Genomic DNA, 26,615 nt, shown 5'->3' on the forward strand with positions numbered 1-26,615 from the left:
AGGGCCATATTAAACATTCCAATCCTGCTGGCCGGAGGGGAATGAGACCTCAGCCCAACTCTCTAAGTCTCTTTGACGGACAGCCTTGCCAAAAAGCTGGAGGAAAATCATTTAAATATAGTACCTATGCCCCACGATGCTCATTGTTGGTGGAAAATTGCAGTCGGCTAGCTCCATGCTGTGTTCCATTTCCTGGGAAATGGTTTTATGGAAGGGCATTTGATGAAAAAGTTCATTCCTCCTGTAATTGTGAACTGCCCTCCCAGCATTAGTTAAGGTAGAGGCGCTGGAAAGATTTCTTGCCCCAAATCTCTAGGGCCAACCCACTCACAAGAAGGGAAAGCTATTAGTTTGGAAGTGGGTAGGGGACAGATTTCCACTTAGTCCCCTGATCCCTCTGGTTCTGAATATTCCCAGCCAGGCTGGCCCTGAGCAAAATGTGTGAAAGAGGTAGGTCCTTGCTTTCTGCAACAGCTTCTGCCTTTCACACCCTTGGCTCCAGCTGCCCAAAGCCCTGTAGGCTGCCCTCCTGGGAGGAAGGTTCAGGGTTGGACTACAGCCCAACTCCTTCACACTCATGTGTTAGGGAGTGATATTGCTTCTCACGCCCACCCCGGAAATTTGTAGTTTTTTCAGAGTCAGCTCAGGTACTCAACTCAGTGGCACTGGAGAGAGAATTTCCAGGGCTTCCCATGCTGCGGTGGTTAACAACACGGGCGCTCCTCAGTGCAGCTTCATGCTCTGTGTCTTTGTGGCTTGAATCTCCTCTTTAATCTGTTTTTTTCCATCTATAAAACAGAGAAGGTAGTCCCTACCATGTTAGCTCATTGAGAAACTAAATAATGCATGGAAAGTGCTTAGCATGGTGCTGAGCTTGTAAGGGAAGCACAGCAAATAGTAGCTGTTATGATTAATGTGATTTACATACATAAATGTATGCATAACTACAGTTGAATGATAATTATAGCTTTTGACAAAAGTTAGCTCTTTTTTATTTTCACCAGTCTAAAATGCTACTTAAATTATAAAAACCTGGCTGCTGTCATGGCACAGTAGGTTAAGCCACTGCTTGCAACACTGGCATCCCATGTCTGAGTGCTGGTTTGAGTCCTTGCTACTTTCCTTCTGATCTAACTCCCTGCTAAAGCACCTGCGGAGGCATTGGATGATGGGCCAGAGCAACCACATGGGAGACCCAGATGGAGTTCCTGGCTCCGGGCTTTGGCCTGGCCCGGACTGGCCATGCAGCCATTTCGGGAGTGAACTCACAGCTGGAAAAATCTGTGTCTCTCCTTTTCCCGCTCTACCACTCTGCCTTTCTACTAAATAAATAAAAATGAAGAAACCTGTCTGCGCAAAATGAGAACATCCTTGCTCCTGTGCAGAGTACCTGCAATGCAAGGACTTTCATTTCCACACTGCCTGTTGTGCCCAGCAGTTAATGGAACTCTGCTAAGTGGCTGCTGCTTACCCAAATCTTGGTTTCTTAAGAGTTAGGCAACTAAAGACAACACAATAGATAACTGCAGTTTTTAGTCCCAATTTGACCTTCAGTGTTCTGAAACTCATTTGCCCTAGTGTCTTGCCAGGGTCTGCACAGGGACTTCCTCTCGCTGAGTAATATGGTTCTGATTAAGGACATCCTATAAGACCCAGGAGGATGGCCCGAGAAGGGGAGTGAATTTCCGTCCTCCGGTCAGATATGCGATATTGAAGACCAGAAGGTATAGGGAGTTTCTCTTAGGAAGACTCAGAAGGAGAATTAAAGCAAATGGCTGACAAATTGGCTGTCTTTTATGCAAAGTTGACAGGCAAGCCGGCCTCAGCAGAAAGAGGATATGCAGAGCCCTGAGGCCAAATGGCTGGGCAGGCAGGCAGGCAGCAGGCTTTTTGAAGTCCAAGCTCCCAAGCCACTACTTTTAACAACAAAGCCTCTGCTGAATTGCCTCTTCAGAAAGACAGCAAAATTGCCCTTCCCCCCCAACACACATACCTCCAAGTATCATAGTTCCAGAAATGACAATACATTCCTCTCCTTCGTATTGCATTTGAGGCAAGAGTGAAATACCTATGTTGTCCACGAGCAAGGGTCTGGTTGGTTTTATTTTTTTCTCCCTCCAGGTTTTCTGAGTTGGGTTATAAACGCTAGACCTTGTTCAGAGACTTTTGCCTGTGGTCCCCAAGATCCTGGCTCAGCCCTGGGAGAGCAGAGAGGTGACTGATTCTGAGGATCATGGAAGATCCCTGGTTGTACAGGCATGGGGCTAAGGACAAGAGTGGTGTCACTGGGCACTGGAGTTTGGAAAGCTTGGAGGTTTTTTTTTTTTTTAACCAAATATCTCAGAATCTACTAATACTTGTAACTCTAATATGATTTTCTTGTTAATCTCTGTCAAACCATGAAATCTGATATGTTAACCATGACTAAGCCGTGAAATTTGTCAACTTTGTCTGTGATTTACACAAGCTTTGCTTTTTTTTTTTTTTTTAAGTCTTACACAGAGTGCAGAACATTACTTCCCAGCATGCTTTTCCCAGCAGGCTGCTGGTATCCTATGACAACAAGTAAGAACAGAGTGTACCAGGCATTGCTCATGCTGTTTCAAGGCCCAAGGACAGATAAGATAAAACCTAAAAACTAAATAATACATTCTCCTTGAAGGTGATGACTATGGACATGGCAAATTTGCTTAGATGTCAAGAAGTATAAATAAATATTCAAAATAGTTGTATGGTTCGTATCATTCAGGGTGATAGTAAATACCATGAAACTGAGAGTTTTTTTAGAGCAAATGAATAAAAGCTGTAATTTTGGGAGTTGTAGGTTGTATGATTCATCTCTTCAACCCAATATGAATGTAGGCCCTGACTTGAAATTTTTGTCATTGGCCAAGTTGGTGACTTTGTATAAGTCTGAAGCTTTTTCCACTTGGTCTTTGCTCCTGAAAAATGAGAATGATAACATCGGGGCCTACTTCTTAGGTAGCATTAGGGCACAAAAAGAGATAGTTTGTGAAGCCCAGGCCTGGACACACCTGTCCTGTATTCATCTGGACTCCTGATATCATTGGTGTGACAGAATATAACAAGCTAATAAATCACACAGAGTCTTTATCACTCAAAAGAAAGTCAAATTCCCGTAATTTGGGAACTTTTTTTTTAAATTTTACCAGAAGATAAGTAAGCAAGTTTTAGCCAAGCATTGCCTGATCTGCACAACTTTTCCTGGGGAGGCAGAAAGAAAAGCTGCAGAACTGGAGAGAGGGAAGGGCTGAGGTGCCTTTCTCTCCTGTGCCTGCCAGACACTTTCCCTTGGACTCAACAGGTGCCTGGTCCCTCTGTCCCCCTGGATGGACTGCACCCTAGAATCTCGGAGCAGATGAGCAGAGGACTGGGAGTGCTGGGTGACTTGGGGCAATCACGTAGTCCAGTCGTTTTAAAACTGTCTTAAATACAAAATCTGCTGTGCTCCGAGACCTAAACAACCCCTTCCCAAATACCTTCCTCTAGATCCACGAGCCATAATCTGTGAAAACAGGGTCAGGTCAGTTTGTTTACTTCTCAGACAATGACACCTGAGTTCAGGTGAGTTGCTTCAAGTCTCGCCACTGATGGCCAAGAGCATCCTGGCTGTATTTTCTTGTTTTACCTAGTTCCTTTGCCCTTACCCCAACTTCTCTCTTTCCTGCAGAGATGGAAGGAAAAAGAAAAAAAAAATAAGGCTAAGACTTCAGGATGGCCCAGGGGTTCAAGAACACTATCATGGAATCTATGAACCCTGTACCCCCACATTCAAAATGCAATTCTCTACACATTGTTGTGAATGTGTGTACTTGCATTTTTCCATGCAGAGCGTCTGTAAACTTTTATCAGATTTTCCCAAAGGAGTTTGTGATGCCTAGAAAGGGTTAACAATGATTTCTCTATAATTCGTGCCCCTAAAAGTCACATTTCCAGTTCTGATTGTGAGTTGCAAGGTTAACAATTACATCCACTTTAACCTTTCAAGGCAAATGTAGCATATAATCCTACAAGTGCCCGAGGTTCCAGGCTTGCTTGTAAAACAGCAATGGGGTCATGAATTCCTCAGGTGGTTTCCACAACTTTAGCTCTCACTCTGAGTCCTAACTGAAATAAGCACCCGACCAATCTCAGAACCTCGTTGGTCCAAATTTGATAAAATAGTTCTCATGTTTATTTACAGTGCTCCAAATAAGAACATCTGTTTCTAGATATGAGCATCCATTTATTTGCTTAATTCTGTTTTGGTTCTGGGCTAGGGTTGCCAGATTTAACAAATATACTATCGTGTGTGTGTGTGTGTGTGTGTGTGTGTGTGTGTTTTAAAGATTTATTTATTTGAAAGGCAGAGTTATAGAAAGAGAGAGGTCTTCCATCTGTTGGTTCACTCACCAAATGGCCACAACAGTGGAGCTGGGCTCATCTGAAGCCAGGAACCAGGAGCCAGGAGCTTTTTTGAGGTCTCCCATGTGGAGGCAGGGGCCCAAGCATTCGGGCCATCTTCCATTGCTTTTCTGGGCCATTAGCAGGGAGCTGGATCACAAGTAGAGCAGCCGGGACTCAAACTGGCACCCACATGGGATGCTGGCGCCGCAGGCAGAGGCTTAACCTACGCCACAGCAATGCCTCATATACTGTAATACATATTTGAATTTCAGCTAAACAAGTAATTTATTAGTAAGGTGCTTGCTCAGAAAAGGGAAAAAGTCGATTAGCTTTGTGCACATGTGAAAACAGCCTTCTTTCAACCTAGAACTTTGGTTGCAAAAATGAAGTTTACTGTAGACAGTCACAGGATCTTTTAGAGCATGCTGGAAATATTGTAAAACCTTTCTGAGTGATAGCTGCACAGTTCTAGAAATTCACTCAAAATCAGGAACTTTATACTTAAAAATGTGTGCATTTACCGTAGAAAAACTTTTCAAAATTAAGGGAAACCTTTATATCAACCGTTCCTTAATATTTTATTCTGAGTTTCAGACCCACTTGAAAATATAATGAAAAACCAGAAACCTGCTCCTCAGAATAGAGCAGGTCAAGTACTTAGACCAACAAAGCCCAGTATGCACACACAAACCAAGCTGGGTCTCCTGGCTCCCCTGGCCGAGACCTGCTCAGAAGCCCCTGTCTGGAAGCAAAGCCCCATTGGAGTCCGAATATTCTGAAGTTCCTGGGCCAGTCTCAGCCGATTGTGTGAAGACACAGCTCACAAAACAGCCAAACTGCAGTAGACCCTTGAATGACATGAAATTGAACTGTGTGGGTCCACTTACACAGAGATTTTCTGTTTTTTGGAGATTTTTAACAATTTGAAATCAAGTAGCATAGAAATCTCAAAAAATTTACAAAAAATATGTCATAAATGCAAAAGGTGTATGTAAAGAAGTTATTTTATCTTTTACTCTAATACAATACATGGAAAATTATATAATACAAAGGTCAAAACTTACGCACACACACTTATAGATTGTATGTGGTACCTTTCACAGTCTAGAGAAATGTAAACAAACGTAAAGATGCATTATTTAATCACAACTATATGAACTTAATGGCAGTACATACTATACTGCTGTCTCCATTTGTCACCCCACTTCCTGTTGCTGTTGTGGTAAACTCAAGTGTTGTGAGGATCCACTTGACATGCCGTGTGACATTGATCATCTCCGAATGGCTGTCTCTCCAGGAAATGGACATCACAATAAAAAGTGATATCCTGAGGCTGTCATGCATTTTTGACTGTATACAATATGCACACTGCATGAAACACGTGTGTAAATTGACTTTATGTTGTCAGCAAGGCTTCCAGTCCACCACAGGCTACTAATAGGTAAGTGGGTTTTTTTTTTTTTGTTTTTTTAAGGTTTTTTTATTTATTTGAAAGTCAGAGTTACACAGAGAGAAGGAGAGACAGAGAGAGAGGTCTTCTGTCCACCAGTTCACTCCCGAGTTGGCCGCAACAGCCAAAGCTGCGCTGATCTAAAGCCAGGAGCCAGGAGCTTCTTCTGGGTCTCCCATGTGGGTGCAGGTGCACAAGAACTTGGGCATCTTTGACTGCTTTCCCAGGCCATAGCAGAGAGCAAGATCAGAGGTGGAGCAGCTTGGACTTGAATTGGCACCCATATGGGAATGCCAGCACTGCAGGGGGCCTTACCCGCAAGCCACAGCACTGGCCCCAGTAATTAAGGTTTAGGGAAAACAAGGTATTTCATACAGGTATTTCAGATATTTTCAACTGTGAGGGAGAGGGGCTGCAACATCCCTAACTCCTGCCTCAGTCAAGGGCCAACTGTGATTGAAAGTCCCCAATATATGTTAATTTGATGAATTCTATCTTCTCGTTCAAATCAGTCCTGAAGGAGGGAATCCTGCCAGTCCAGTCTTAGTTCCTATTGGCATTCAAGGGCAAGTAAATGTCTTTCCTTGAAAATATTTAATAAAGATATCAATTTTGCTTATTTTAAATGTCTTCACCCATTTGTCCAACTAAGTGAGGCTTTAAAACCTTTTGGGGCTTTTTTTTTTTTTTTTTTCTGCAGAGTGAGTTGAGATTTAGATCTTTGCTAGAGGGATCATTTCTGTTGGGCCCAGCCTCTTCCACATTTTTGGCAGAACTTGAATACAGGAAACAGCAGTCATCCTGAGATTCCATTTTTTTTTTTTCCTGTGGACTTGAGAAGCCAGACACCCACTTTGGAACTCACTGTATACCTGCCCGTTCTTCATTTCTGATTTTCTCCCCTACATCTTTTTCTTCTTACTGATATTTAGGTAAAATTATTTCCATTTGATACATTTGCCTCACACCAGTGTCCTTAGTGGATTAGCAAGTTTTGTGTGGCTTTGTAGCCATAACAGACAACAGTTTTGCTATCTTTGGGATTTTCTTTTTAAGGTATTTCTCAGGAACTCTCACAAAGTTCAAAAGAGAGTAATCATTTCCTTACTCTCACACTGTTAAGTAGAAGAGACAGGAATAATACAAAATATCACACTTTCAAAAATGCTATGAGGAAAACCCAATAAATACCTCAAATGTTCTAAAGCACTGGAGCTGACCCTTCTGGCCATCTGGCAATGCCCACAGACGTTCTTGATTGTCCCAAGTTGAAGACAGAGGTGCTACTAGCATCTAGTGGGTAGAGGCCAGGGGTTGAGCAAAGCATCCTCCAATGCACAAGGCAGTCCAGTCAACAAAGAATTATCCAGCTCCAAACCTTGATACTACCAAGACTGAAAACTCTGCCATTAGGGAAATTCTTAAATTTTTTTGCTTTCCCCAAGGCCTGGGAAAAAAGCAAAGGCTCCATTTTGATGCATGCAAGTGTCCTGAGTCCTGGCACCCCACATGGATCCGGGAGTTGGAGAGCAGAAGGGTCCCCAAGAGCAAGGTCAAGGGAGGTCTCCTCAGCTCCAGCAGCTGTCTCAGCTCCAAAGAGAGACAACATTGACAAAAGCAGAAGACCAAAAAGTTACAAGGATGTTTAGTTTGTGATAAAAATCATTTTGCAGATCAAAGTGCTTCCTCATGCCCATAAAATGGCATATTCCTTAAATAACTCAAAAATTGGAGGCGCTTCACTATGTTGTAAGCAGCAGACAGGGCCACGCTCAATCCCATCATGGTCATCATGTCTAGCCAAGCTGTAGGTCAGCGCATGCTACGTCTGCTTATTTTCTCCAGGGTGGTTTTGGACGAACCCATATTCTCATGTATCTGCTCTTTTGTTTCCTGAAACCTGTATCTGCTCCCTCCTTTCGGGGCTCTAGTCTCCATCAGTGATGCCAAGATGGCAGATGAACCACGAAAGCGTACCTCCTATCACAGGCAAGCACAATTAGGAAGAATGAGGCTCTTCCCCAAGAGCCTTAGCCAAGGCTCTGTGTGTCTGGTTGGCTTTGATTGGCTCAGATGCTTCTCCCAGAACCAGCACTAGGTAGGGGAATACCACCAGGAGCTGACTGGTTAAGCCTAAATTATCACATCATAACCCTGCGTGCTGGAGTGGAATTTCATATGGTGCCCGTGGACTCAGGTAGGCAGTTTTGTTCTCTCAAAGGAGAACGGGGGCACGCAGCGGGTTAAAGCTCTAGCCACATATAGATGCTCATTGGAGTCCCAGCTTCTCCACTTCTGATCTAGCTCTCTGCTATGGCCTGGAAAGCAGTGGAAGATGGCCCAAGTCCTTGGACCCCTGCACCCATGTGGCAGACCTGGAAGAAGCTCCTGGTTCCAGGCTTCAGATCGGTTCAGCTCTGGCTGTTGCAGCCATCTGGGGAGAGAACCAGCAGATGGAGGACTTCTCTCTCTCCTCTTTGCCTCTGCCTCTGCCTCTCTGTAACTCTGCCTTTCAAATAAATAAGTAAATCTTAAAAAAAAAAAAAAAAAAAAAAAAGGAGAGTTGGGGTAGAGCATCAAACTAGGAGAAATGGAAGCCAAGGAAAATGAAAATATTTCTCTCTCTCTCTCTCTCTCTCTCTCTCTCACACACACACACACACACACACACACAGAGTCATACACTGCCTACTTCTAAGAGGTTTTGGATTCTGTGGAGCAGAAGACACAGGGTTGTACTCTGGTTTTGCCCTTAACTAACTGCTTAACTTGAGATAACCTTATTAACTTCATGAACTGTACCACCTCTTTCTTACCTGGAACATAGAAGTTACTATCAGGGTGGGAATGAACAATCAAGCAAATATCCTTAATACTAGCAGAATAGTGCAAACAGGGAGCAGTGGTGGTGTCAGGTGCGAATGAATTCAGTTCAATCTGGAGTCTAGAAGAATCTAGGCCAGCTGTAACCCACCCAGCTATGCCATGCCAACCTTCGGAAGCTAGTGTCTAAATTTATCCCAATCCTCATTGTTGCAGGTCAGTGTGGGAAATCTTCAGAGGTCAATGATTGAAGTAATTGGCTTGAAAAAGTCTGTTAAATGACATAATTGGTTTTAATTACATAATTATGGCACTTAAAGTGTGGGGGTGAAAGGTTACTATTATATTTAGAAGTGAGATCCCCAAATGAAGCAAGGGTGTTTAAGTCAGTGTGTCTTCGAATTTCTCTATTTTTTCAGAGGGCAGCCAGAGTAGGCTGTCCTTGGCCCTGGTGATTGGGGGGTGATTATCCTGCATGAGGTAGTCCCGGGGCTGCTCACAGTATCATAGGAATCTTTGTAAGGAGACGGAAAGGGCTTCCGTAAAGACCTCGTTGGGATCTGAAGTTAATGAGCAGTGGGAACTCAACCGTCAGCAATTGAATCTGATTGGGCAGGGTAATTATATGATTGCCCCTGGTGTTTGCACATGCATGGGGATATTTTTATTGGAAAAAACCTAATTGCTTACTTACTTAGTGGAGGGAAAACCTAAACAAATTTGTGTTGTCATAGGTTAAAAAGACATCCTTTCTTTGTCTCTACAATTGCTGCGTGCTCTGCTTCTTGGAAGGTTCTGTTTCATTCTGTGTTCTGTCGAGGCTATTGTTTGCTGCACTTGAATGACATGATCATATGAAAATATAAAGGAAAGCTACGTGGGGCTGTGAGTTGTTGGTAAAATGACCATGTGTTTGTTGCCCTTCATAAACCATCCCTTACAATGGTCTCTTTCATAATGCCAAGGCAACTAGAACCCTGGACAAAACTCAAGCTGTTGGGACTTTCATAGGCTTTTTGTTTTGTTTTGTTTTGTTTTCTCCCACAAGCAGGCCTCCTGACAAGATCGGCTTCATTAGCTCTTTTGGTTTCCCTTAGCTGCATAAGGCAAGTGGGAGGTGTCCCATTTGTGATAGCTTTTCTTTGTTTTCTTTATTTTTTTTTTCTTTTAAAGATTCCTTTACTGGGACCGGTGCCACACTAGGTTAATCCTCTGCCTGTGGCGCTGGCATCCCATATGGGCACTGGTTCTAATCCTGGTTGCTCCTCTTCCAGTCCAGCTCTCTGCTGTGGCCTAGGTTAGCAGTGGAGGATGGCCTGAGTGCTTAGGCCCCTGCACCCACATGGGAGACTGGGAAGAAGCACCTGGCTCCTGGCTTCGGTTCGGATGGGCGCAGCTCCAGCCATTGTGACCATTTGAGGGATGAACAGAGAGGGAAGACATTTCTCTCTCTCATTGTCTGTAACTCTACCTGTCAAATAAATAAATAAATAAATATATTTTTTAAAAAGATTTATTTATTTATTTGAGAACTGAGTTACACAGAGAGAGAAGGAGAGACAGAGAGAAAGAGGTCTTCCATCTGCTGGTTCATTCCCCAGTTGGCCCCAATGGCTGAAGCTACGCTGATCTGAAGCCAGGAGCCAGGAGCTTCTTCTGGGTCTCCCACACGAGTACAGGGGCCCAAGGACCTGAACCACCTTCCACTGCTTTCCCAGGCCATAGCAGAGAGCTGAATCGGAAGTGGAGCAGCTTGGACTTGAATTGGTGCCCATATGGGATGCCGGCACTTCAGGTGGCAGCTTTACATGTTATGCCACAATGCCGGCCCCGTGATAGCTTTTCATACATCAAAAATAGCAAGGGCAGGAAGGGCAAAGTGCTCTCCATGCTGTTTCCCAGGGAGGAAGGCTGGGGTAAAGTGGGAGATTGCAAGGGAAGAAGGCTTGAGGCTTCCACATTGGCAGTGGCAACCTTCAGTCTAGCATCTTGTCCATTCCAACAACCCTAAGTGAGGATGGCGTCTCACCTACCCCAGATGCTGATCCGCAGAAAACTGATCACTGCAAGTGGATCTAGTCTGTGGAAGTTCAACTCAACATTATTGTTTTGCTTGGTCTGTTCTCGTAGAAACATTCTCTCTATGCTCTATGTTCCTTGCTTTTGTGAGATCCTACCAGAAAGATTGAAACAAAACTGGATTGTGGGAGCTCTTTGTGATGAGGGATGCAGATCCCAAATCTGGGAGCTCTGGTTGGATTTAGGATTATGGGCTGGAGAAAGGCCGAGAATAAAGGGCTTCCAGCCCTTCATACCTGCCATGCTCTCTTGTCTCACGAATCTTACATGGGCTGACCCCCCTGATCGCGTCCGGCTAACTCTGTGGGTCCTCCCGGCTCAGTGTTAAAGGTCAGTTCATCCAGGAAGCCTTTCCTGATCACTTGCTGCCAGTGTGGGTTGGCTGCCTTTGCTTTGTTCCTCACAGCGTCCTGTAGGTTCCCTTACCCAATGCACTATAACTGCTCACCTCATGGTCTTTCCCTGATCACTCATAAGCTCCATGAAGGCAGGGCCTGTGTTCGTATTTGTTAACAAACCGATCTCCAGAACCTGGCACAGTGCTAAGTGAGTGTTGTGTGGATCGACTGAATGAGCAAAGGAATGGTTGCTGGTGTCCTAGGGAATTTTGTATGCTGCCTGGGTCTCCCTACCTTCACTGTTAATACTGCTTTCTTGTTGCTTATAATTTTCATTGCCCCAGATGATCCAGCTCTGTCGGAGGCACGTAGGCACAGCCAAATCTCATGCTGTACATTGATCACCTGTCCAACCTTTGCCTAGAGTGGGAGCCCCCAGTTCCTTCAAGAGATCCAACTTTACCTGTCTGTAAAGAAGAAGAGGAGGAGGGAGACAGCGGGGAGGATCCGGTGGCAGTTTAACACCAGAGCAGGTCCAGTGTTGACTTCTACCCTTTTGGAGGTGGGTAACTGCAAATGCTGTGGGGTGCTGGGTTTCCCAGAGACTGCATAATGACCTTGGATTTGGGGGCTCACGTATTTTCTTTGCTGGAGTGCAGGGGTTGCTATTTTTGTATGTAATTAATAGCCAGGCTGCTCCACAATTCCCACCGGCATAGACCAAGAATCTAAGTTCATCATCTCCCTGTGGTAATTGTTTTGTAGGCCTCATGGTGGCCGCACACAGAGCTGTTTGTTTCTTGGTGCGTGAATGGATAGGAAGGGCATGCATTGGTTGCTATTTAATGACGATTAGATTTTTTATTTGCTTTTCAAGGCCTATGATTGTCAACAGGCTTTCTTGTTTTGATTTCGTGGCTTTGGATGTTTAGAATCCCCCCTTCCCCAGCCAACCCCTTAGGCCCTGAGATCCTGCAAACCTCCTGTAGACAGACAGATGAGCTTTGACTTTGTACTGCTCCTCAGTGCTTGGGCATAGGCCTACACAGTGCTGAGGTTGTTAACCAGCTTCTTCCCCGAGCTGAGCGTGAACTCATGGAAGGAAGTTTTCCCCTGAAGCCCTAAACCCCAAGCTGTCCCAGAGTTTGAACTGCCTGTTGGCGATTGCCCTGCAGTAATGATTTCTGGGTGGATGGACATTTGCATTCGGAAACCACAGCCTCACATGTGGCAGAACAGAGTAAACCCACAGAGACCACGAGGCACTGGCCTTGTGCTCCTTGCGTAGCCGCCTGCACCCAGCTCTCCTCTGTCAGAAATCTGTTCTCCTGCTGTTGGTGCCCAGTCTGCATTTTTTTTTTTTTTTGCATTCTTGACTTGCATTTTTGCTTTGGCATAAAAAGTACCTAAGCTGGAACCTTGAGGGCTTTCTTCTAGGAAGGAGTTTGGCTCTTCTCCGTTCTGGAATATGTGTGTACTGAAACGTTGCATGCTCTGAACCAAACAGCCGTGGGCCACGGTGAGCTTTATTCCTGGTTCTAAGGAGAAGTTTGGTGTAACGTTCAGTTTTGGAACAGCACCAAGGGATGCCTCACCACCGCATATCCTTTCTGGATCGAGGCAGGTAGTAACTGCCTACACAAATAAATCACATCCTTTTGCCAAAAAAAAAAAAAAAAAACCACCGACTTTGAATGACATTTAATTTATAATTAAACTTGGCAGTGCTGTCTCTGAAGTGTCTCATCTTGTCTAATCACAATGATCTGCTTCCTCTCAGTACTTTCGTAGGCAGTAAGCTAGTCCTTTGGTCAGCACACAATATGATGAACAGAATGATTTTTTTTAAGAAGAAAAAGTAAAGTTAGGATTTGATGATTGCCAAGTTAGGTCAGACTCAAACCAAATTCAATTAGAGTAAACGACTGCTGTATTAGGCCAAACTCTATGCACTCTGTTTCGAAAATATTTTTGCATCCTTTCCCGGATTGATTGATTCTGCAAACAGATTGAAACCATAGTGCACTAAGTGCAGTGCCTGACCCAGCAGCCCCTTCCCAGCATCACGTGGGAAACTCTCAGGCTCCCCTGAGACCCACCCTGTAGGTGGGGTCCAGCAGGCTGTGTTTGAATGAACCTCCCTGCGATCCTGTTGCACGCCAAAGTTGAGAGCCATTGGTTTAAAATCCTGCCAGCGTGTCATGTCGGGTATCAAAGGGTATGACTCTAGTCCTGCCGACCAGGAGCTTATGATCTGATCAAGGACAGAAGGCATATATTCGCCAGACAGTTAAGCAGAGCGATCTTTATAAATGTACATTACATCACAGGCTCACTTCCTACCCGCACCCCCACCCCAGGCAGTTCCCTTTGTACTTGTAATAAATATAAATACCTGGCTAAGGCCTACAAGGCCTGGCATGCTCTGGCCCCTGCCTACCTTGTAAGCCTCATCTGGTGCTCCTCCCTCCCACCTCCAGGATTGGGCCCCACTGCCCTGGCTTGCTTTCGAATACTCAAACCTGACTGCTGAGTGTGGTGTCAGCAGAAATGTAAGGAAAGGGAAAGAGGGATGGGAGGGTGGTGAGAGTTCAATAATAGGCTTGGTCACTGAAGTAAACATTTCTAAACTGCTGGCCCCATTGGTTCATATATTGCTTTATTAATATATTGATCAATATTGATACTGATAATATAGTGATAGCCATCAGTATTAGTGGCCTTATCATAGCAAAATCAGAACTATTTAACACAGTATGTCGTGTATTTGTGTTGACTTCTCACCGTGAGAGTTGGCGAGGTAGGCGTGTTGCTCAGCCGCACCCTGGGAACTGAGTAACCGTGGCCTTGGGAAGAGGTGAATTGCTGAGTGTGGAATCCTCAGGGTGGACAGAGCCCAAGAAGGACTCTTCTGATGCCTTTGTTTAGTTTTAGGAAAGACAGGACCACCTCCCTTCGGTTTTGTCTTTTTAAAAAATTATCTGTGAATGTCAATTTTGACCTTTGGGATGTTATCTATAATGTGTGATTTGGGAATAAAGCAGCTGTTTTGCATTTTTATGGAATGGGAAAATCTCCTATCTCAAGATTTTCTTCATAATGAGAAAGGGAAAAACACATTGTAATTATGATTTGCTTCTTTGACAGATGAATTGGATTTGTTGCGAGGGGCTTCTTAAAGGGTCTAAGAACAAGAACAATGGTTTCTTTGGCTTTCGCTGTTGTTTGTGTTTTCTCTGTCCCCAGCTCTAGCTTTCACAGTAGTGGGATTTTATATGCAGTCTGGCATCTCCAGCTTTGGGGTGGCCCTTGCTCGTTAGGTACCTCCTCACTTGAGATCTTCTCCAGAGAGATGAAAGTTTAGCTTGGAGGTGCCAAAAAGGACATTAGGGGGTGGGGATGGGGGAAGTGCTCCTGCAGCCTCTCACTGCCCCTTCCCTTGTAAGGAGCTCCCAGGGGAGAGGAGGACAGTCTCCTTGCTCCCTGGAGCTTCAGGGCACAGGAGGGAGCCCTTCCTGTTACTAAGCCAGTCTGCCTTCCTGGGTGGGCACGTCCAAGTAGATAGGACAGATGCTCCCTGTCCCCACCCTCTGGGAACCTACAGCCTAGAGGCTGGGCGGGCTCGTGCAGGAAGATGCTCTGACGGATGAGCACAGGGAGCTAGGAGAGCAGAGGACAGGGGAACAGGCCCCTCTGGAGCTAGCAGGGAGGGACCTGGGATGCAGCCTGACAGCTGAAAGGTGCTCAGGAGTGCTTCCAGGTATGGGTCTAGGCCAGCAGTGTGGGATGGGGCAAGGGGTGGTGCCTGCATCACCTCCCACGGGAGCTGGACTTCTGCCCCCAGAGGCTGCCACAGCAGAGAGGCTTCTAAGCATCCAAGGGAATGGTGAGGACACCTCTGCAAGGTGAACCCTGGGGTACAGCCCTGTGTCTCAGGAGACTGCGATTTCCCAGCAACCCCCAACAGCAGCGGCTCTGGGCCTGAGTGTGCCCAGGACCTTTTCTTGGCTCCCCTAGCTCTTCCGGGGCCTCTGTCCGACTCCTCTCCTCCTTGAGAGCAAAGTGCCTGCAAGGGACCTTCACCACGCCCTGGAGGTTTCTTACAGAAGTGGCGTGTAGGGGAGAGTTGGCGGCATCAGCAGAGATTCTCCTGGGGGTGGCCAGCAGCCTCGGGGGTGAGGACCTGTGTCCCTTAATGCTTTCCTGACACAGAGGTCTCTGTGTGTGTGTACTGTCTGTCCCTCGAGCAAGGACGCAGCTTGAGGGCAGGTTCTCCATCTCTGCGCCTCAGTCCTGAGCACACCGGCTTTGCACCTATCTGGCGCTCAGAAATCACTCACAATGAGAGAAGAGATTCTGCAAATCCCAAAGTCCTTGCCACACTGGGGCTTTTTTCAGAGCTGTGAGATAAAAGCTACGTCTGATGCATTCTTTGTCTATCCATCCATCACAAAGCAGTGACTGAGAATTAACTGTTAGACTGTAGCGCTGGAACACAAACCCTGGCTCCTGGGAGGTTCCCAATGAATGCTGGTTGCTACAGAGGAAGTGGAACACTGACAGTCTTCTGAATCCCCTTGTGTTCCTGTCCCGCCGACTTTTCCAGAAGCCCTGATTCTCATTGCGCTCCTGTGGTTTGGGAGCAACAGTCCAGGGCACCAGGCTCTGAGTGCGTCTGCTGCTCTTCAGAGAGGCAGAACTCTCCCACAGGCAGGAGCTGCTCATTTCCGGAACTCATGACATGAGCTCTGACATTTTTACAGTGTCTAGGGACCACTTGCTGGTTGTCTGCAGATAGCCACAGCAAAGACTGAATGGCAGGGAGAGGATGAGCTCTAGGGCCATCTCAGTAGCTTTACAAACAGTTAACAAATTAATGAAGGTAGTCATGTAGGGTGCCCAGGTTTCTGTTTGCTGGAAAAGGCCACAGCTGTCTCTGAGAATGGGACTTAGAAGGGCAGTTCCTGTAGATGTGAAGAGTTTGAGGCTGCCATCCCCAACCGAATCTATACGTCAGTTCTGCCCAGGTTGTATTTGGGTTCCAAAACCCTGAAAACATAGCCTGTAATTCCAGTTAATCTGGCTTTTGGGGAAATCTCAGATGATCCTGCCTCACCAGACAATAAGATTATGGGGGACACAGGAGCCCCCCAGCTGCCCTCTCCAGTTTATTGATCACCTATGTCGGCCGTGCTCAAACCCAGCTCACTCCCCTGATTTGAAATTCCTCCCTGGTCTCCATCAGCACTGTGGCCCTGATGTGGACCTCCAGGAGAAGACGGTGCAGAGGGTGTGCTGTGGCCAGCAGCAAGCATGAATGATGTCCAGATTTTCCTGTCCAGCTTCTTGTCCAGATGCCATTTGGCACAGCCTGTAAGGCTGTCCCCAGTGGCTTACCACGCAGGCTGTGGATAGGTGCCACACGGGCACTGGCCTGGGTGCTTCCTTGGGGGTTCTGACTTCAATACTCAGCATGAGGTTTTAAGAGCACGTCCATGTGGACGGCTGTGGAAGGCCTCACTGTGGCTTGTGCACCGCTCCTCTGCTCCCTGGTGCACATGTTCTGTACTCTTCCTGAACTGGTATTGAGCCTTCCAGATCACTGTCATGAAGGCGGATTCAAACAAGAGCTCACCTGTGAAAAGAGGCTCTTAAAACTTAAAAGAAGTATAATACAAGGAAAATAGTCACAACATGTTGGTTTGAAATCCTGTATATATATCAACTAAAACTGTGGTTTAAGGGGGTGAGGGGCTATGTCTGCTGCATCTTCTGTGTAAAGATGGAGAGATATTGCTGTACCTGTGGGTATCCAAGGCCTGCCAGATTTGTCCTTGTCGAAGGCAGCCTCTTGTTTTCTTCCTAGATCCCTGAAGATTTTTTTAAATTAATTAATTAATTAATTTATTTTTTTGACAGGCAGAGTGGACAGTGAGAGAGAGAGACAGACAGAAAGGTCTTCCTTTGCCGTTGGTTCATCCTCCAATGGCTGCCGTGGCCGGCGCGCTGCAGCTGGCGCACCGCGCTGATCCGATGGCAGGAGCCAGGTGCTTCTCCTGGTCTCCCATGGGGTACAGGACCCAAGGACTTGGGCCATCCTCCACTGCACTCCCTGGCCACAGCAGAGAGCTGGCCTGGAAGAGGGGCAACCGGGACAGAATCCGGCGCCCGGACCGGGATTAGAACCCTGTGTGCCGGCACTGCAAGGCGGAGGATTAGCCTGTTGAGCCGCAGCACCAGCCAGATTGTTGTTTTCTTTACAGTGACATGTTGGTCATTTTGCTGGATCATTTCTAGTGTTTGCCTCCCATTGTATAGTCCTGGTACTCACGAGCCCTTTGACCCTGCTCCACGTATTTTCTGTCTGCTCTCATTCCTTCATTTGCACCTTTCCTCCGGGAGCATCAGATATCCTCGGGTTCTTGCTGTCCAGGTCCCATATCTACCATCTTGTCCCTTAGGGATGACGTGTCTCAATCCTGAGATAACCTCACAAGTTTGTAGTTTTTTGTTTGTTTTTTAATCCCCTGCTGATGTTCTCTGCAATGGTGATTCAGCTTTTGGCCTTGTCTGATGCCAGCTAGGACTCCACTACTGCACTTTTAATGGGTGGTGGATGCGTGAAATCCCCTTCCGCGTTGCATCCTGGCTCTACTCTTCTGCAGCAGGGTCTGGTGTCTGCTTCCCTGTTGCGAAAAGTGAGTTCCAAAGGGAGATATGATTGTCAAAGGTCACATCAGCGGCCCCCAGAATTGGAGTCTTCTACCCATCCGAAGCCCTTTTGATCCCCGAGATTCCAGCTTAGAGATTAACCCCGAGGTATAAAATAAGTGATTAAATAAAGAAACTGCTCATTATCATAGATCTCATCAGAATCTCCCACCTTTGTAAGTGTGAGTCTTGCAGCTGAGAATTTCTTACCCAGTATTCACTCTTGTCCAGCACAGCTTGCCTCACTAAGAGCTCTCATGAAATAGAGGAAGTTTAAAACAGTGATTGTCATTGCTTCGTGGCCTTTGGGTTAAGATCAAATGTAAATCAGTGAGTTTCACTTGGGGGAAAGGGGCTGTTTAGCTCCACAGACAACCTATAGCAGTGTCTGGAGACATTTTCAGTTATTGCAACTGAAGTTGTATGTGTGTATGTGTTGATATTGGTATCTAATGAGTAGAGTGCCAAAGACTGCACACTTGTCCCTGTGGGACAAGTGCTCTGAAATGTGTAATAGATCCTAGTGTGACTTCTTGTGGGGAGCAATCCGGACTAGACTAAGTTACTCGAATTAAGACTTATTCTATGCATCTGCTCTCCCACAATATGGCGCTGGGAGAGAAGTAAACAGCTTCCGCACAGCTGCCTCCAGTTCAACTAATAAATTGTAGGACTTGCTCCTGATTGGAGAGCAGCGTACTCGGCGTGTGGGCAGCCGAGTTAGGATTGGCGGAGGAGGACTATAAAGGAGGAGAGAGACGGCATGCACCGGGAACATCTATGGGGAACATCTAAGGGAACCCGTGCAGCCCCCGAGAGAACCGGCCGGCGGTGTGCCGCTCCCCTGCGGAAGTGGGGAATGCGGCCAGGGGGAACTGCCCTTCCACGGAGGTGGAAGGGATAGTAGCCAACCCGGGAAGAACCAGCAGCAAACCCGGGGAGGGCCGAGCAGACAGAAAGAACAGCGCAGGGTCCTGTGTCGTTCCTCCACGAAGAGGGGGAGCGACAACTTCTAAAATTTTTGGCATTTAAGAATATTCTTGAATTCCTAGGAGCTGTTGGTCAGCAGGTATTTTTCCTGAAGAATAAGAGAAATGAAATTACATTAAGATGGAGAATCTTTTGATATTTAAAGGAAGTCTCCATCAAAATTGTGCTGCTCCTGTCTTCTACAATGAGTTTGATGTTTTCATTGAGTCCTTCTTCGAGTAGCTGCCAGTCCTAGGGCAAGTCCATGGTGCCTGGTGGCTCTCATCGGTGGCTACAGCATTGGGGCAGATCTGGCAAGCAGATGTTTGTGGTGGAAACTTTCCATTCTAGAATCATTCCTTCTGAGGGAGGAGGGTAAGGTCAGAGAAGAATGTCCCCAGACAATCTGCCCCTTTGTTAATCAGGGCTGTCATCTTGGCTGCCCCTGCAGCAGCCCCATCTTCCTGAAATCGTCAGTAAAAAGGCCATTCAGCAGATACATCTGGCATTGGCCAGGAGTTTTCAAACTCCGATTTAACAACAAGGAATGGATTTAATCAGACTCAAAGGAACACTGAGAGTCATTTGGTAACAGTGCTGTATCTCTGAAAGGGCTCTGGAAGCCAGATTACCAAAAACCAGTTTCTTGGGGTGGGCGTTCGGTGCAGTGGTAAGATGCCACTTGGGATGCCTACGTCCTGTGTTGGAGTGCCTCGTTTGTGTCCCAGCTCCCGTACTTTCAATCCAGCTTCTTACTGATGCTCACTCTAGGAAGTAGCAGGGGATGGCTCAGTACTACCCATGTGAGATTCAGATGGAGGCTGCTAGCTTCAGCCTGGCCCATCTCTGACTGTTGTGAGTATTTGGGAAATAAAGCAATAGATGGAAGTTCTCTATCTCTTCCTTTCAACTAAAATGAACATAAATAAAACTCTTAAAATAATAAACTATATGGACTATGCTGATTTCTTGAGCAGAAGTGGCAAATCAGTGCAAAGTAACTGAGTTGAAAGTGCATGAGTTTGAAATCAGCGATATGAGCTCACTGGGACACATACTATATTTTTTGCTTTTATGGAGTAATCTCATTAGTGTTCATGGCAACCTATGTAGTAAACTCTAATATTGTGACCGTTTCATAGATGTGGAGACTGAGGTTTAGGCCACCAAGTGATTTGTCCAAGGTCACGCGCTAATACATTCTTTGACCATTGGGCTAATATGATTGCTGATGTTGAGTCAATAAGCTATTATTTTAAGGTCTATCCCTAATTTGTTTCAATGCAGTCCTTGTTGGCACATGTAATTTTTATAAGAAATCATTTGAGTCAATTTTAAGAGATCTGGCCAAGGCTGATATCTGTAGGATAATAACAGTAACACTGAATTTGGTGAAACATGTTTTCAAGTTGTTTTCTTTGTCTTCATTTGCAGCCTCCACAGTCACAGGCATGATGTGGAGGGTGTGTGAGTCCCACGGAGGGGAGCAGAGCAGTCATCAGTCAGCAATCAGGCTCTTGCATTAACAAGAGGTGGCTTTCAGCAGATGATGCAGCTTCTCAAGGTGTCAGGCTTCTTCCGGAACGGGGAGGAGGTCATAGTTTAACCATTTAGTCAATAGCCATTTATTTGGTGTCTGTTACATAAGACAGATATAGTGACCTACTCTCTGTATCTTACTGAGACATCGCAAGGAATCCTAACATAATGTGATTTTTTTTTCTGGGAGAGAAGTCTGTATCTGTATGAGGGGCAGACTGCCTAGTTAGGCTGATATCAACAGGTGTTTATTGAGTGCCAACTACCTGCCAGGCTCCATCCCAGGAACCAGATACTGCAAATACATTATATATCAGAGGGCTGCGGTGGGTGGGGTGGCGGTGGGGCAGTAAACCAGTAAACACACACATAGGATGACCTCAGAGACTGGTGAGTGGCCTGAAGAAAGCACACTAGAGTTCTACAGGAAGGAGTGATTGGGAATGAGAGGAGCTACTGGGCCTAAGCTGATCTGCGAATGTTTTCCTGGGGAGGAGACACCAAAACATGCCTTGGAAAGATCAGACCTAGTTTCAGGGTACAGAACTGGGTAAACTGATCTTGTTGTGTAAGGTTCCAAAATTTCAGGGGGCCGGCACTGTGTCTCACTTGGTTAATCCTCCGCCTGCTGTGCTGGCATCCCATATGGGCACCGGGTTCTAGTCCCAGTTGCTCCTCTTCCAGTCCAGCTCTCTGCTGTGGCCCGGGAAGGCAGTGGAGGATGGCCCAGGAGCTTGGGCCCCTGCACCCGCATGGGAGACCAGGAAGAAGCTCCTGGCTCCTGGCTTCAGATCAGTGCAGCGCTGGCCGTAGCTGCCATTTAGGGGGGTGAACCAACGGAAAGAAGACCTTTCTCCCTGTCTCACTCTCTCTCTCATTATCTATATCTCTACCTGTCAAATAGAAAAAAAAAAAGGGTTCCAAAATTTCATTATTCTTTTAATGGAGAACATCAGATGGCACATATGTGCCAGTTCTGGGAACTTGTTTGGATTTCTTTGCATGGTCAACCACATGCTCAATTTTGTAAGATCGTTCTTTGTGTTCTTGAGAGTTCTATGGGTGTGTCCTCTTAGTATATTCTTTAGATGAAGTATATAGGTTATGTAACTGAACTCTTCTAAATCTTTATTAGTGTTTTAGAGGTAAACTGCCCAGCTTCTGAGAGCTAAGAATTCTCATGGTTGTTATGGATTTGGTAATTTCTCAGTGATTCTATCAGTTTTTATTATATTTCTAGCGTATGCTTTTGACTTTGAAATGTCATCATCTAATACTATATCTGCTGACAGGTTGTGCTTGTCTTTTTTTTTAAAGAAAGCTTTTATTTAATAAATATAAATTTCATAGGTATAGCTTTTGAAATATAGCAGTTCTTCCCCTCATACCCGCCCTCCCACCCCAAAACTGTCTTACCTCCTACTCCCTCTCCCATCCCATTCTTCATTAAGATTCATTTTTAATTACCTTTGTACACAGAAGACCAACTCTATACTAAGTAAAGTTTTCAACAGTTTGCACCCACACAGACACACAAAGTATAAAGTGCTGTTTGAAGAAAAGTTTTACCTTTAAGTCTCACAGTACAACTCATTAAGGACAGAGGTCCTACATGGGGAGCAAGTGCACAGTGACTCCTGTTGTTGATTTAACAATTGACACTCTTATTTATGATGTCAGTCATCACCTGAGGCTCTTGTCATGAGCTGCCAAGGCTATGGAAGTCTTTTGAGTCCACAAATTCTGTCAGTATTTAGACAGGGCCATAAGCAAAATGGAAGTTCTCTCCTCCCTTCAGAGAATGTACATCATTCTTTGATGGCCCTTTCTTTCCACTGGGATCTCACTCACAGAGATCCTTGGTGTGGATCATTTTTTTGTCACAGGGTTGGCTTTCCATGCCTGAAATGCTCTCATGGGCTTTTCAGCCAGATCCGAATGCCTTAGGGCTGATTCTGAGGTCAAAGTTGTGCTTGCCTTTAAGGAAAATATTTTCCCCTTCTTAATGCTTTCACTTTAAAATTTTATTTCTTCTGATATCACTGCTGTAGAAACATTGTTTGAGTTCATGTATTTGATGGCATGTATTTTGTCCTATCCTTTTATTTTCAGATTTTTTTTGTCTTACTGCTCCACTTTTATCAGTAGCATAAAAGTGGATTCTTACCCCCCAACACCAAATCTGGCTTCTTCCTGTTTTTAATGGGTAAATTTAAGCTGTTTGAATTTATTGTCACTACCCTCTGTGGAATTAACTCTCTCTTCTTATTTTGCACATCTTAGTCTCATGGGCTTGTTTTTTTTCCCTTCCTTCTCTCTCCTTTACCGCTTGATTTGAATTGTCCATGCTTTCTTTTTCCCTGTCTGTTTTCTCCTCTGCTGCTTTGGGAGTTACATATTCGATTTCTCTTCTCTTAATGGTTTGGATAGTATCTAAAGCTGAATTTGGCAAACACTCAGAAGCTCTTAATGCATCACCTTCAGTTGGCTTTAGGGCTTTCTCTAGCATCCTGGTTCCCCAGCAGTTGGGTCTTTAATGAGGTGAGGTGTAAATGACAGTGCGGAGTGTGGTCACCACGACGACTGTGTCTGGGAATGGGCTTCCAATTTGCCTTGGCTGAGACCTGCTCCCTGTGTTCCGAGGGTGCCTGGTAACTGACAAAAGGCAAAGCTTTCATAGGTTATGGATAACGTGGCAGCTTCTAAGCAGAGCCTCACTTGGTTTCTTCTGTGGCCCTTCTTTTTGTCTGCATTTGAGCTCTTGTAAGTGATGATAAACATTAAATAGCTCCTGTAAAACTGTTGAATTGTCAGTTTTTAAACTGCATAAAACACTGACATTTTCATTAGATCCCAGCCCTGAGGAATGTCCGGCTTTCATCGTAACAGATTTGTTTACTTCTGCAGAGAGTCCTAATGCGCTGCCTATGGGAGAAATCTTTCTGTCACCTGCTCTTAAATGGGAAAGTCTTTGTTCGGCCAAAGATTTTTGGAAAACGGTTTACAAGAGGGCTTTTTCACATCCCTTTCTCTCTCCCACCGTCTCCCCAAAGGGTAAGGAATGGAGAGAGAGAGTCTTTGAAGAGCTTTGGTACTGGACAGAAAAATTTCAACCTAAAATAATACTGCAAAGCCCATTAGGAAGCAAAATGTTGAAGAGATGCCATTAAACCACTATTTAGTTCCAATGTATCCCTTTGATAAGCAACCCATATCTATGTCTTTTTGACCTCATTCTTTTGCTTGACATTGAAACTGCTTTCTTGATTTTGAACTACTAAACTCTCTTGTGCTTATGAGTAGAGAAAACATTTTAAACTGTTGCATCCTTCTAAGTGAATAAGAAAAGAGAAGACTTTTATCTTCTGATCAACACATTGGATTTTCAACATTTTTCCAGAAGATGCCAAATTTTTCTTGAACAACTGTAGAGTCATCCCAATTTAACAAGCTGGGAAATGTGTGTGTTGAAAGACAGACTTGTCTCAGTATGACCAGCACTGGGATGCTAACTTTTCTGGCATCAACATGTTTGTAATTTATGGCAAGATTTCTTGCTTATGTTTGAAAGAGCCTTCCTCTACTGTAATAGCTTGTTGAGTATGTCATTGGCATGTTTGTCTACTTTCACATTTCAAGAGAGGCAGTCCAGGCATAAGGAAGCACAGTTTCTCAATCCAGTAGATGGGCATTTGCATTCCAATTCTAGGACACACCACTATGTAGTGATGAATGAGCCAATGAATCCTTTCTGGGTTTTGTTTTTCCCATCGATGGGACTGAAATAATAAAGTGACTTTTCAGAATTGACATGAGCATTAAGTGATATATTATATTTAAAGGGTATGGCGCAGAAGCTAGGCCATAGTGGGGAACCATTCAATAATGATGATGGTGGTGATGGGCATGAAGGTGATGAAGATGAGGATGGTGATGGTGTTGGTAGTGATAAAGGATGGTGATAAAGGTATTGGTATATAATAGTGATTATGGCTGAGTGTATGAGAAAAGCTAAGAAAGATTAGATAAAGAACTTGAGATAAAGCAGAATTATTCATTACATTATCATATATACTCCTCCTCCCCAACCTCTGTGCGGTAGTTCCAGTCACTAGGGGATCCTTAGCAAAATTTTGTTATAAACAGCAAAACACAAAAGCCTAATCACTCCTGTCATTGTGTTTTCTGGCCTGTATTTGTCTTAGAAAAAGCAAAGAAACGTTATTGTAAGTCATTGAATGCTATTGACATCAGTCTCTGTATCAAAACGCGTGTCCATTCCTTGACTTCTGTGGTATTGACTCCTTCAATGTCTGTCATCTCTTTGCCAGCTCCTCTTCCTGATTATTTTTGATGAGCAAGTATGAAACTCAGAGTAGCCAGTGCAGGAGAAAAAAGAGGCCAACAGCAAGATTGGAACAGAATCTGAGTGTCGTGCCCCAAGGCCGAGAAGGGAGAGTTTCAGGTAGAGGAGAAAGGTCAGTAGTTTGGAGTATAAGTGTGAGGGTGAGGGTAAGGAGGCTGAAACTTCAGTGTTGGCACATGATACAAAATCGCCAGGGTGGCAGAAGAGGTAAGTAGAGGAGTAGCTGGGAAGTAAAGGGATGGAGGCCACAGACTATGAGGAAACAGAAAGAGGACATTGCAAGGTAGATCATCTTTTATTTTTTTATTTTTTATTTTTTTAGATAGGGGATAATTGAGTTTCTTGTAGACCAAGTAGAGAGAGTCAGAAAAAGCTGAGCATGAAGATATAAAAGCAAGAGGATTCAGATCATTGGTCTTGGAGCAAAACGGGAGAGGTGGAGGGGTTCATTGGCCCATAAAACCACCTGCCACATCCCCAGATGGAAAAGTGAAGAAACAGGGAAATTACTAGGTGAAGAAAAGTCTGATCAGTGAGACTCAGGCTGGATGCCCTTGACTCCTCTTAAAAAGAAAAGTTTCTGATGAAAGTAGATGTTTTAGAGGCATGAAGAGCTCGGAAGAGGGCTTAACAAGAACCACTGTCTGAAATGGGAGAGGAAGTCAACAAACAGTGAGTAAAAGACTTATCGAGCCATACCGTGAAGGGGAGAAGGCATGTGTTTCTGCATCCTCCTGTGCTATTCTGGTGCTGGTACCTTCCCCTAGGTTCTTCTGTGTACTATGTGTGTGCAACGTGGAATCCCTTGAATGCTACCACACCCACGTCCCTCATGGGCTCTTCACTCCCCATCTCCCCATGCCCAGCCCAGTTTGCCTATGATAATCACATAGAAAAGAGCCAAATGGACTGGTTTGCACCCAGGTGATTGCTAATATCTCTTCTACACTTGACCTTCATGTGTCAGGTAATCAAGAGGAAGGAGCACAGGACAGGAGTCAAGGGCATTGTGTGTAATCCCAGGCCTGGTTCACTAACCAGCTATTCTGTCCTCCTGTCTCATAGGATGTCATGGTCTTCTTGTTTGCCACGTGTTTCTGGTATGTTGTCCAGAATCTAGCATATAGTTGGTGCTCATATAATTTGCTTGAATGAGTAATTGGAGATAGGAAACAATCTTCGCACACCGCGTCTCTCCATGCCAATGTGAAGGACTATTACTTCTGTGTGCATTTTGGCAGACACAGTATCAGTGCACGGTAGCAGAGGAGTGACTCTCTGGGAGCAGAATCTTAGCTACTAGTGGTGAGCAGGTGAAGGGAGATACTTGGAGCAGATCTGGGTGGGGGTTTCCAGAGCTGCTCTGATGTAACTCTCTTGGTGCCCACAACTATTGGTTCGACTTTTAGATACATGAGCTCCAGTGCCTTCAGTAATCTGATCCAAGGTGACTAGCTGTTGGAAAAAAAATATAGGCATTGTCATTATAGATGAGAAGCTGAGGTCCTGGCAAGGGAAAGAAAGGTGAAAATGGGTTCCTGATAAAGAAGCAGAGATTCCTTCCTACCACCAGTTTCTACCTTCTCCTCCCCCATTTCCCCTGCCAATAAAGATACTTCTCTACCTATCCCCCATGATGCCCTCGACTTTAGCAGCAAAATGGATTGTCAACCAAACCCCAAGAGAGTAAAAGAAAACTACCTCCTCCGAGGGAGAGGGCAGAGGGGAGAGATGGCAGCATCAATAAAGGCTGAAGGGATTGGCCCAGAACATGCAGGATCCAAGAGGGTGTTTATTTTCAAAACAATGGCTCACTGCTCGGGCACCTTTCAACAGAGGAGAAAAATGGAAGGAGTGGAGCTTGTGCCCAGACGTGGGACAGGCCCACAGTGGCCCAAGGCAGCCACCAAGTCAGCAAAACCAGCTTTTGTTC

The 26,615-nt window shown here is 45.2% G+C and overlaps 1 protein-coding gene across 26 annotated transcripts in view; it reads left to right on the forward strand.

The window, feature by feature from the left end:
• ERC2 (ELKS/RAB6-interacting/CAST family member 2) overlaps positions 1-26,615 on the forward strand; it is a 1,007,328-nt gene that overhangs the window by 890,578 nt on the left and 90,135 nt on the right. The window contains exon 23 of one of the 26 annotated variants that reach the window (XM_051852298.2): positions 11,522-11,645. The exons of 24 other annotated variants lie outside the window; for them this stretch is intronic. The gene's annotated coding sequence lies outside the window, so the exon portion shown is untranslated. Of the gene's footprint in view, positions 1-11,441; positions 11,646-26,615 lie in introns of those variants that run through there. One more of the 26 variants, XM_051852296.2, reaches the window with a different exon arrangement.

This window comes from Oryctolagus cuniculus, chromosome 10, assembly GCF_964237555.1.
Source record: "Oryctolagus cuniculus chromosome 10, mOryCun1.1, whole genome shotgun sequence".
Lineage (NCBI taxonomy): Eukaryota > Metazoa > Chordata > Mammalia > Lagomorpha > Leporidae > Oryctolagus > Oryctolagus cuniculus.